The following is a 13,184-nucleotide window of genomic DNA, read 5'->3' on the forward strand; positions in this document are numbered from 1 at the left end:
CGCCTCATGAAACAGATTCGCTTCTAGAAAACCCTAGTAACTTTGGGACCCAAGAATAGTGTAGAACTTGAGGTTTTCATTTCTGACTTTCACGGGGAAAGTTGACAGCAAACCATCAAAGTGTGGCTTGTTTTAGCCTTTGTTAACATTGTGTAGAGGAGATTTCTTGCTATCTGGACTAGGCTGACCTCTAATTTGGTCCTGAAAATCTAGGTAGATTTTTTTGTGATGCCAAGCCTTTGCCATTAGTCCATTTAATGTTGAATGCTTCCTTTGTTAGTTTCAAAGGTTGATTTTTAATTTAATTTTTTTTTTTTTTTTACTAATGTAGCCTATACAACACTAAATATGACCAAAGTTAATGAAATGTTTACCAGTCTCAATTTCATTTGCAATTAGTCTTGCTCGGTATTCTGGCTTTGGCTCCCCAACCTCAGTATAGGAAGGAAAATACAATCAAATCCCTAAGTGATATTTGGTCATTAATAGTTTAATGTGTGTTTATTATTTTTTTTTTTCCTTCCAGGTTTTTATTTCAGAAAATAAATCCTGGATTATGTTCTCAAAGGAATTAGAATGATTTTTGTGTATCTTTCCTTAAAATCCTCTAGGCTTGCCCCTTCTCCTCCACTTCCCTCCTTGTGGTTCTTATAAAGGTTTAACAACTGGCAGCCCTGAAATCTGATGACCTCTTCTTCCCTTTGACTAGATAAGGTAGCACAGCTGCTGGAAAGTTTTCCCACAGGCGCTGCCAATGGCGGTGGCTGGGGAGGGTGTCCCTGTGTGGAGAGAAGGGTAATTCGATCTTCACACAGATCAGACCTGGGCCTTGTCAGAGCTGAGAGTGTGTGCTATATTAAATTACATTCAGTGTTTTCTGTTCTACTCCTTGAACTACTGTTCATATAGACCACCCAACTCAGCGCACTTTCTTGAGCCCCTGAGGAACCCACTTACAACTGTCCACTGAGCCGTTCAGCCAGCAGGCTGTCTGGAGCTGGCTTCTTCAGAACCCATCAGTGATGTTTCTGGCAGAATGATTTCACATTTCCAGTGAAATCTCATCGCACGAGGAAAGTTAATAATCTTTGGTGAGAATGATTTGTGCTAAAAACCTGCAGAGCAGGAAATTGAGAAGCAGTCAGGCAAAGTTTAGAGATGAGCCTTTCTGTTTGGGTGCATGGCTTTTATTTACCGTGCCTTAACCGTAAGCCATATTTTGTGTTGTTATCTGTAACTTCTTGTGCCCCCGCCTTAATCCTCTAGTTTACTGATTTTCAAACTCTAGCATGTATCAGACTCAGGTTCCAGGGCCTCATCCACAGAGAGATTCTGATTCAGAGGTCAATTTTTAAATTTATTTTATTTTTAACAAACACTCCAGCTCATATGCTCCAAGCATTATACTTTGAGAAAAACATCAGTAACAAAATGCTATCACTAGTTCTCTTCCAATATATCAAGAGGAATTGATACTTCATAGATTATTCATATTTTATTGTGAATTAAAGTGTGAATCTACCCTCAAAAATTCAATTTTGGGGGGAGATAGGGAAAAAACCTATTCCAAGTTACCTATGAAAAAGCAGCAGTATGAGCTATAAATATGGGATAAGTCAATAAAAGGAGCAGTTACTATTAGAAGTTGTGGTCATGGAAATCTTCCCAATACTTTAAATTTTTACTTTCAGGAAAACTGTTTTTGAAACAGAAATTTTTAAGTAGGAGGGAACCAGAGATTTTGCCTAATCCCTACTGATGATAGAAACTAATTTTTTAGTGGTTTCACTTATAAAAGCAGAATGCATTAAACACATCTTATATGAAAGACATTTTTTATTGTTGTTCTTGAAGCCTTCTCATATCTGCTCTGGTCAAAATTCCAGTCCTCAGCATTCTTTAATTTCTCTAAAGCAACAGAACATGCTCAGTAAATTTAAGGAGAAAAGAAGTAGTCTCTAAAATTTGGCTCAAGGAAAACACTGGGACTCTTTAAAAAGTCAGTTCACTCTTAGAAAATCTAATGAGGGTTTTAAAGACATTTTAAGATAACTCAGTTTCTTACAACAACATCTAGTACTACTGCTGCTGCTACTACTGCTACTCTAGGGGGTATTTTTTGGGCACTGAAACGTAGAAATGTACTATCGTACAGTTTTTCTTACCTCAAAATAGAGTAATAGAAAGAGTCAAAGGCTGTGAGTCAGATGGCAGAGCTTCTAATCTCAAGGCTGGAATTCACTAAATGTATGATCTTAAGTAGATAAATTAATCCTTCTGTGTTTCAGGCTTTTGTAAAACGAAGTTAATAATACTTTTTCTATCTTAAAGACTTATTGCATAGGTAAATAAATATAATATTAGTAGCAAAAGTTTTTACATTTTAAAGAGTGTGTTCACATATAAAGTTTTATTTTATATATGCACACACTTCTTTTCCTGCAAATCCACAAGATAAGCTGTATAATGAAACTAAGCCTCTTGCAGTAGGGGTTTGGGTCTCTGGCTTTCTTGAATGCACTTCTCTCCTAACCTCTGTTCTCACTCTTGATAAAGCAATAAAAGTGGTCACAATTTCAAATTAAATTAGAATAAGTGTAACTGGGTTTCTATGAATACTGTACTAGAGTTAAGATGCATAATTATATGATGATGAAAACAGTGGCTGACTTTTTTTTTTTTTGGCTCCAAAATCACTGCAGATGGTGATTGCAGCCGTGAAATTAAAAGACGCTTACTTCTTGGAAGGAAAGTTATGACCAACCTAGACAGCGTATTAAAAAGCAGAGACACTACTTTGCCAAGAAAGGTCCGTCTAGTCAAGGCTATGGTTTTTCCAGTAGTCATGTATGGATGTGAGAGTTGGACTATAAAGAAAGCTGAGTGCCAAAGAATTGATGCTTTTGAACTGTGGTGTTGGAGAAGACTCTTGAGAGTCCTTTGGACTGCAAGGAGGTCCAACTAGTCTATCCTAAAAGAGATCAGTTCTTAATGTTCATTGGAAGGACTGATATTGAAGCTGAAACTCCAGTACTTTGGCCACCTGTTGCGAAGAGTTGACTCATTTGAAAAGACCCTGATGATGGGAAAGATTGAAGGCAAAAGAAGGGGACGACAGAGGATGAGATGGCTGGATGGCATCACTGACTCGATGGACATGAGTTTGGGTAAACTCCAGGAGTTGGTGGTGATGGACAGGGAGGCCTGGTGTGCTGCATTCCATGGGGTCACAAACAGTTGGACATGACTGAGCGACTGAACTGAACTGACTGAATGATGATTAAAAGGTGACATTATTATTAAGGGCTATGGTATTTCCTAATTATTTCTTGATCTTAAATAGCAATATCAAGTTTTAATAAAAAAATAAGAAAATAAGTTACTTTCTAAAGAAAATGCTCTTTTGTCTGCATAACCTAATTTGTTGAGAGACAATGTTTCAGGTTCATGGAACTGGGTTTGAAAGGATCTTAATTATTGACAATGGCCATGTCTAGTTGGGCTAGGGTATTTTAAGCTGGGATATAGATTGGATTGCTTTTTAAAAGAATATTGAACACCTACTATGTGTGAGATACTGTGCTTGATACTACGGGAGTATAAAAATATTTAAATAATGTTACAAGTGAAAAGTACCTTGAGAGAAACAGCAATAAAGAGAAATGAAGAGAGCGGTTTCAGAATCTTGGGAGGATCAGCAGTTGATTCAAAGCTGCTTGAACTGATCTGTAAATATCAGAAGCCAACGCCTAGAGGGAGTGAAGGTCAAAGAATACATAAGAAACTATAAGCTGTTGAATCCATGTTTACTCAGATTTCAAAGAGAGGAGGGAACATCTGTTTGTTAAATTTACTGATGACTTGCTGTTATGGGGTGAATGGTTATGTCCTCAAAAATCCATATTTTATAATCCTAACCTTCAATGTGATGGTATTAGGAGGCAGGGCTCTGGGGAGATGATTAAGTTATGAGGGTGGAGCCCTCATGAATGGGGTTAGTGCCCTTATCCAAGATGGGGGGAACCCCCTCAGAGGTCTTTTTCTTTCTCTGCTTTGTAAGAACACAATGAAAAGACCCTGTTTGTGAACCCAAAGCCTCCAGAGCCTTGATGCTGATTGACATTTCAGACTACAGATAATGTCAAAGGATTAGGCACAAGGATGGGTATACACATATTAATAAGTAGCTGACTTATAATGAAGCATTGTCCTATACAGATTTATTCTTATTTAATTCTCCTAATGACTGAACAAAGTAGATCCTTTTATCAGTCCCATTTTACCAATGGGGAAACTAAGACTTGAGAACTTCAGATAAATTGCCTGAAATTAAATATTGGCAAAACTATCTCTAGATTCACTCCCTTTATTGTTTTATGGTATCCCCTGGAGAAGGAAATGGCAACTCACTCCAATATTCTTGCCTGGGGAATCCCATGGAAGGAGCCTGGATGGCTATAGTCCATGGGATCGCAAGAGTCGGACACGACTTGGTGACTAAACCACCAACACATCCCCTTGTGGGCTTCCCAGGTGGCACTACTGGTAAGGAACCTGCCTGCCAGTGCAGGAGACATAAGAGTCTTGGGTTCAATCCCTGGGTCGGGAAGAACCCCTGTGGAGGGCACAGCAACTCACTCCAGTATTCTTGCCTGGAGAGCTCCATGGACAGAGGAGTCTGGTGGGCTTCAATCCATAAGGTCTCAACAAGTGGGACATGGCTGAAGTAACTTAGCGTGCACACATCCCTCTGTACTGTTTTTGGTTCATTATTGGTCTCAGTCAGCCCCCACCATCAGCAATCCCTATGGGTAGTGAAGTTAACTGTGGCTTCTAAAAAACTCAGTATTTGTGGAGTGAAATAGTCCCATTCAAGAGATTTTTCACTTGCTTAAACCTATTATATAAGCTGCCATGTTTCCTTTCAGTATTTTAACAAATATTTTGTCTTTTATTGGTTGGAAAAATAGCTTATTGGTTGGCCAAAAGAACTTATACTTCTTTACCTCGTACTCTTTGAGAGTTGCAACACATCATGTGATAGGATGCTTTGGATTCCTTGATATCATATCTTCTTCTGAGCACATGTAGTGGAGCAAGAAGACAGGGTATTATTTCCTTGCTGGAATCACATGAAGCCTAGTCAGCCAAGGCAATTTCACAGTGCCTGACCAAAACACCTTGGCTGCCGCTCCCACACATGTGGGAGATGTTTTTGGCCGAGGGCAATGGCTTGAGTCAGTGATTGCTGAATGCCCTGTATTTGGCATCCTACTTTTCACATAAATAGTAGGGAGAACAGAGCAGGCCTTCATGATTGTACCTTTATTGACGGAGAGATTTTCGTGAGTAAACATCCATCTCATAGTTAAGTCCCCTGGGTTTTCTTTCTTTCTTTTTTTGTAGGTTAATATCTTTTACTTTTTCATTTTGAAGTTCTAGTTGATATGGCTGTTTCTTTGATATTGTTGATCAAATATCAAATTGCCATTTCTTGCTAAACTAAAGTGTTAATTCAGAAGCATCTTTGTATCATGATGTTTCTCTACAATTACTTCTTGTACTTTATTTAGCTTTATTTTCCTAGCTAGACAAATGTTCTTAAGAGCATGTTCCAAATTCTTAAGACTCATATTCATTTAGTGTTTTCTGAGTGCTTAGTGTGGTGCTGAATGTAGAACAAACAGTCATTAACTTCTTAATTGATTGAGTTGACTTGGCTATTGGCTGACTTTATGAAAGTAATAAACAGGTATTTTAAAGTGGGCTGGTTAATCCAGTTTATAACAGCATAGTGTCGTTGTCCACTGGGAGTGGGTAGATGAAGGTCCCTAGATGGACCAGTTTGAATTATGAATGTTGGCTACTGTATTCAACCCATGACCTCACAAAAGTGTGAGCCTAATTGCAAAAATGGGCTTCCTAGTGGCTCAGTGCTAAAGAATCTGCCTGCAATGCAGGAGATGCAGGTTCCATCCCTAGGTTGGGAAGATCCCCTAGAGGAAATGGCAACCTATTCCAGGATTCTTGCTTGGAAAATTCCACGGACAGAGGAGTCTGACAGGCTACAATCCATGGAGTCGCAAACAGTCAGACATGACTTAACGACTAGATGACAACAAATCACAAGAAAGAGATGATAATGGTAATTGAATCAATATTAAAAGCCAACAGCCTAAGGGTGTGCCTCAAAATGGTGGTTCAGGGATGACCCTCACAAATTAAATATTTGAGAGCAAGTAGAACAATAAAATTAAAAACTTTCTACCTGTGTACCTCCCTGATTCCTTCAACCTCTCTATCTCTTTTTCCTTCTTGAAAAACATTGTGAATCCATTCCTAGCCTAGACATGGAATTAAGAGAAGAAATATAATGCAAAAGAGATAATTTTGACTCTGTTTGCGTTTCAGTGGAGGAGACAGACAAGTCATTTTATAATCAGGTCTATGCACTATGTCATAAGAGTGTACAATCCAGGGCCAACTGACTGGAGATAGTGGAGGGAGTTAACAAAGTAGGAGGGAATGATGCTCTTTGTGGTGAGAATAACATGTGGAAAGGTATAGAAGTGAGAGAGGAAGCTGCGTGGCAGAGCCAGGAAGCTGGGGTGAAGACCAAGAGATGTTGAAGTGGTATAAATGGACCACACTTCATAAAAGACTTCTTAAACCCTACCAGAGATTTGAGACTTTACCCCAGGGGAAAGAATTGTGTTTTTAAGCAGAGGAAGTGGGATGCACAGATTTCTGCTTTTCACAGCTCATACTGATTGAGCTGAGGGTGAGGGAAACACAGGAGGCAGAGATAAGATGTAAACAGTGAGGACTGAGATCACTGAATGGGCTGGAGGGATATCAATAGGATGTAGGGTCTGGGGGTGGAGAGTGATTCAAGGGTATACATGTTTCTGACTTGGGCCAGTAACCCAACTCATTGACATAGGAATCAAAGAGGAGCAAGTTAGGGAAGGGAAATGTACGTATTTAATTTCAACCCTGATGAACTTGACATGCAGAAAGGGCATTCAGGAAAAAATACTCAACAGGTATTTCTTGTTCACAATGAGCTTGTACTCATATTGCACATTTTCACAGGGACTGGTTTTTCTGTCGCTCTGTATGAACTTCATTATTATCATTACAGCCAATATTAGCTACTCTGATCAAACAAAGGCTGTGAGGAACGCAAAGACACACAAGATATACCTCTTCCCTAGAAAGTATTAGTCTCTCAGTCGTGCCTGACTCTTTGGGACTCCATGACTGCAGACCACCAGGCTCCTCTTCCCTTGAGGGGGTCGCTATCCCCTGATGCCTCAGATAGTAAAGAATCTGCCTGCAATGAGGGAGACCCAGTTTCGATGCCTGGGTCAGGAAGATTCCCCTGGCAAAGGTAATGGCAACCCACTCCAGTATTCTTGCCTGGAGAACCCCATAGACAGAGAAGCTTGGCGGTCTACAGCCCATAGGGTCATAAAGAATTGGACATGACTGAGCAACTAACTATGGACGGAGGTTCGTGACATTGTACAGGAGACAGGGATCAAGACCATCCCCATGGAAAAGAAATGCAAAAAAGCAAAATGGCTGTCTGAGGAGGCCTTACAAATAGCTGTGAAAAGAAGAGAAGCGAAAAGCAAAGGAGAAAAGGAAAGATATAAGCATCTGAACTCAGAGTTCCAAAGAAGAGCAAAAAGAGATAAGATCTCTTATCAGCAATCAATGCAAAGAAATAGAGAAAAACAATAGAATGGGAAAGACTAGAGATCTCTTCAAGAAAATTAGAGATACCAAGGGAACATTTCATGCAAAGATGGTCTTGATAAAGAACAGAAATGGTGTGGACCTAACAGAAGCAGAAGATATTAAGAAGAGGTGGCAAGAATACACAGAAGAACTATACAAAAAGATCTTCACAACCAAGATAATCACAATGGTGTGATCACTCACCTAGAGCCAGACATCCTGGAATGTGAAGTCACGTGGGCCTTAGAAAGCATCACTACGAACAAAGCTAGTGGAGGTGATGGAATTCCACTGGAGCTCTTTCAAATCCTGAAAGATGATGCTGTGAAAGTGCTGCACTCAATATGCCAGCAAATTTGGAAAACTCAGCAGTGGCCACAGGACTGGAAAAGGTCAGTTTCGTTCCAATCCCAAAGAAAGGCAATGCCAAAGAATGTTCAAACTACCGCACAGTTGCACTCACCTCACACACTAGTAAAGTAATGCTCAAAATTCTCCAAGCCAGGCTTCAGCAATACGTGAACTGTGAAATTCCAGATGTTCAAGCTGGTTTTCGAAGATCAAATTGCCAACATCCGCTGGATCATCGAAAAGCAAGAGTTCCAGAAAAACATCTATTTCTGCTTTCTGGACTGTGCCAAATCCTTCGACTGTGTGGATCACAAGAAACTGTGGAAAATTCTGAAAGAGATGGGCATACCAGACCACCTAACCTGCCCATTGAGAAACCTATATGCAGGTCAGGAAGCAACAGTCAGAACTGGACATGGAACAACAGACTGGCTCCAAATAGGAAAAGGAATACGTCAGGCTGTATATTGTCACCATGCTTATTTAACTTACATGCAGAGTACGTCAGGAGAAATGCTTGGCTGGAGGAAGCACAAGCTGGAATCAAGATTGCCAGGAGAAATATCAATAACCTCAGATATGCAGATGACACCACTCTTATGGCAGAAAGTGAAGAGGAACTAAGGAGCCTCTTGATGAAAGTGAAAGAGGAGAGCGAAAAGTTGGCTTAATGATCAACATTCAGAAAACAAAGATCATGACATCTGGTCCCGTCAGTTCTTGGGAAATAGATGAGGAAACAGTGGAAACAGTGTCAGACTTTATTTTTTGGGGCTCCAAAATCACACCAGATAGTGATTGCAGCCATGATATTAAAATATTAAAAACTCCTTGGAAGGAAAATTATGACCAACCTAGATAGCATATTGAAAAGCAGAGACATTACTTTGCCAGCAAAGGTCCATCTAGTCAAGGCTATGGTTTTCCAGTGGTCATGTATGGATGTGAGAGTTGGACTGTGTTGAAAGCAGAGTGCCGAAGAATTGATGCTTTTGAACTGTGGTGTTGGAGAAGACTCTTGAGAGTCCCTTGGACTGCAAGGAGATCCAACCAGTCCGTTCTAAAGGAGATCAGTCCTGGGTGTTTATTGGAAGGAATGATGCTAAAGCTGAAACTCCAGTACTTTGGCCACCTCATGTGAAGAGTTGACAAATTGGAAAAGACTCTGATGCTGAGAGGGATTGGGGGCAGGAGAAGAAGAGGACAACAGAAGATGAGATTGCCGGATGGTATCACTGACTTGATGGAAGTGAGTTTGAGTGAACTCTGGGAGTTGGTGATGGACAGGGAGGCCTGGCGTGCTGCAATTCATGGGGTCGCAAAGAGACGGACATGACTGAGTGACTGAACTGAACTGAGCAACTAACACTTTCACTTCCATTTGAGGGGATCAGAGGATGGATCTGTATAAGACTTATACTTAAAGCAATTAGAAAACACAAAGAATCTTGCTTAGTGAAAAGCTGCTACAGTTGTCTCTCTGGGTTTTATTACAGGACTACTACCAAAATGCTCAGTTCCTTTATATGAAATGGCATAGCATAGTTGGCTCCCTGAATCTGAATATTCCACATCTGTGAATACCAAGGACTGACTGCATGTATATATTAAAAATAATTACTACAGGATGAAAAATAGCAGAAATTGAAGTAGACTAGCAAAGCTTTCATGTACAAAGTAAGACTTGATATTGTTCTTGATAAGATATAAATGGGGAAGCTAATGAAGACAGGCATTTCTGATTTGGAAACAGAAGTGAAGGGAAAAGCAGTTTTATCCATAGTTTAAATGTAATAGATACCTTGAAAAATGACGCTAACTAAGCAGATGCTTACCCATCATGTTTGCTATTAAAAGAAAGACAGCTCACCAGTCCATGTCCATGCAGAGGTATCGTTTCTATCTTTGGCCTTACTACTTTTCATTCATAGAAAAAGTTTACTAAACTGGTCATAAAGTGTGGGTTCCCTTTGGAATAAAACAGATGGGGAGGGTGGCTCTGCATGGGTTAGCTCTGCACAGCCTATGTCTCTGATTTCTCGAACAGTTACACAATCAAGTTTACTGAGGCTTTGTTGCCCTCTTTACCGTTATTAAAAATGATTAAAAAATCATTAATGTGGGACTGTTGACATTGCTATGTTTAAAGTTGCCAAATAAAGTTAACATATAAAACTATTTATTTGGTGGGCAAATGTGGTCTAAAGGCCCATAATTCAGGGCAGTGCTGTCCAATAGAAATATTAGGAGAGCCACAAATGTGAGGTGCATATATAATTAAACATTTTTCATCACCACATTAAAAAAGGAAACAGGTGAAATTAGTAATATATTTATTTAAGCTGACATATCTGAGATATCACCATTTCAACACATAATCAACATAAAATGTATTTGTGAGAGATTTTATATTTCTTTTTTATACCAATTCTGTGAAAACTGTTATTTTATAGATTTCAGAGAATTGGTTCAGTGGTGGCTGAACCACTGGTGGCTCAGACAGTAAAGAATCTGCCTGTAATGTGGGAGACATAGTTTCAATCCCTGGACGGGGAAGATCCCCTGGAGAAAGGAATGGCAACCTACTCCAGTATTCTTGTCTGGAAAATCCCACAGGTGGAGGAGCCTTGATGGGGCTACAGTCCATGGGGTCTCAAAGAGTCAGACATGACTGAGAGACTAGCACACACACACGCATACATATATAGATAGATAGACAGATAGAATGTATCAATTTAAGCAAGTTTTAAGTCTGTAAGAGCCTTCCTGGGATAGCACAGGTCTAATGGTTAGAGTGGCAAGCCTCACAATTTTGCTCTCATATGTGTATTACAATATGCAGATTGCCTACTATTGCACACTTTGGTCAGCTCTGCAGACAAATTCTTGAATCCTTTCTAAAAAGAATTCTCAGCAGAATAAGAAAGAAAACACAAAGGAGAATTAACTTCTATTAAACATCTTCTCGGTTCCAGGCAAAGGACTAGACACTAGATATGAATTATTTCATTAGTCACTTCATCAGCTGTTTGTAGTGAGATAGGCATATGCAAATAAATCCATAGGCTGACTGAAAAACAAGTAAACCAAGAATTACCTATCATACAATACATTCAATGGCCAAGGAAATTGAAATTCAGAGACTTAAATTGCCCCAAAATGCACAGTTAGTAAGTCACAGACCATGTATCATACTTAAATCTGTTTGACTCTAAAACTGATGTGTTTTCTACCATACTTTGCTGTCTTCTAAATCACATTCCTGGTTTGGCTCAATCAGACTTTTGGTAAACAGTGAATTACTATATGATTTTTCCATGAAGAACAAGCTCTTGGCAAGATCTTGTAATGAAAATATATCAGGGAGACAATCATTTTGAGATGTGTTCCTGGACCTGACTCCTGATACATCCTGAAGTTTAGCAATGAAAAGAACAGTTTCACTGGATTACTCAAAAGGCAAAGAGGAAACTTGTGGAGGAAAATAAAAAGAATGGATTGGATCTGAATAGAGGAGTAAGAACATCTCAGCTTTAATCTGGATTTTGTACTTAATTCACCAGTGATGCTTTCAAATTGTTCTGGAGAAGACTCTTGAGAGTCCCTTGGACAGCAAGGAGATCAAACCAATCAATCTTAAAAGAAATCAATGCTGAATGTTTATTGGAAGGACTGTTGCTGAAGCTGAAGTTCCAATACATTGGCCACCTAGTGCAAAGAGCCGACTCACTGGAAAAGACTCTGATGCTGGGCAAGATTGAAGCCAAAAGGAGAAGGGGGTGGCAGAGGATGAGATGATTAGATAGCATTACCAACTCAATGGACTTGAATTTGAGCAAACTCCAGGAGGTAGTGGAGGACAGAGGAGCCTGGCTTACTGTAGTCCACAAGGTCTCAAAGAATTGGACATGATTTAGTGACTGAACAACAATAAGAAACACCGTAAAGTCACTTAGAAAACTTGCTATTCCAAATATCTGAGAAGTGAAAGGAGGAAGATAACAAACAGCATTATGTAAACAATAATAAATAATTTTTACTGTGTTTTCAAGAACTACCTTCTTTATTCCTTATCTTACCCATGCAGCCCTACAGCCTCACATAGTGTAGCAGTGGAACAGATTCACAGAATCTGGCATATAAGAGTGGTTCCCACTCCTAGCAGGCATGAAAATCATCTAGGAAATGGATAAAACACGGATTCCTGGACCCTACCTCCAGAGAGGCTCAACCTGTAGACCTGAGGAGACCTGATAATTTGTATTTCTAATAAGCTCTAAGGAGATGCTGACGCTGCTAGTCCATAGACAACACTTCTGAGATGTATTGTTTAGATGATGAGAGATTGTGAGGGAACAGAATTTTAAAAATCAATTTGCTATTAGTTTTCTGGAGGCTGTTTCTGGATTCCCTGACTTTTCCTCTTTTTTGACTCATGTTTCCTGAACTCCAGAGATTCCAGTAAGAAAACTTTCAGTTTGGTCAAAGAAAAGGCAAGCATAACTTCACAAGTTCTTAATTCTTGTTTGAATACTGACTTATGGCCATAGACCATTACCTGGCAAAGGTGTATCCTGGGTTGGTCAAAGTAGGAGAAGTTGCGAAGATATTGTCAAAGAGTTTCTAGAATCTTCAAATCTGTGCAAATCTCCTGATCTGGAAAAGTTATAGTTTAGCATACTGACAAAATAAAGTATTAAGTTGGTAAATGTAGTGGTCTCTGAAGAAGTGCAATGGTGAAATGAGTGGGAAGTAGGAAACTGGCATGTGTTCCGATTCATAGAGAGAGAAAAAGCTGCTTCCCTGTGACTCAGCTGATAAAGAACCCACCTGCGATGTGGGAGACCTGTGTTCAATCCCTGGGTTGGGAAGATCCCCTGGAGAAGGGAACGGCTACCCACTCCAGGATTCTGGCCTGGAGAATTCCATGGACTGTATAATCCATGGGATCACAAAGAATCAGACAAGACTGAATGACTTTCACTCACTCACTCACTCACTCAACATCAATAGCACAAAAGAAATGCCCTACTTTGGGGTTATTCATGAGTAATGGTATGTGATTATTAGTAACTTTTTAGATTTGT

At 39.6% G+C, this 13,184-nt stretch overlaps 1 long non-coding RNA gene across 1 annotated transcript; it reads left to right on the top strand.

The window, feature by feature from the left end:
- The first annotated feature begins 869 nt into the window (after positions 1 to 869).
- LOC132660193 (uncharacterized) lies at positions 870 to 12,151 on the top strand. The gene is made up of 2 exons (XR_009601506.1): positions 870 to 1,091; positions 2,703 to 12,151. It is a non-coding gene; the product is annotated as an uncharacterized LOC132660193 (long non-coding RNA).
- Positions 12,152 to 13,184: the final 1,033 nt, after the last annotated feature.

Source organism: Ovis aries, chromosome 8, assembly GCF_016772045.2.
Source record: "Ovis aries strain OAR_USU_Benz2616 breed Rambouillet chromosome 8, ARS-UI_Ramb_v3.0, whole genome shotgun sequence".
Taxonomy (NCBI): domain Eukaryota; kingdom Metazoa; phylum Chordata; class Mammalia; order Artiodactyla; family Bovidae; genus Ovis; species Ovis aries.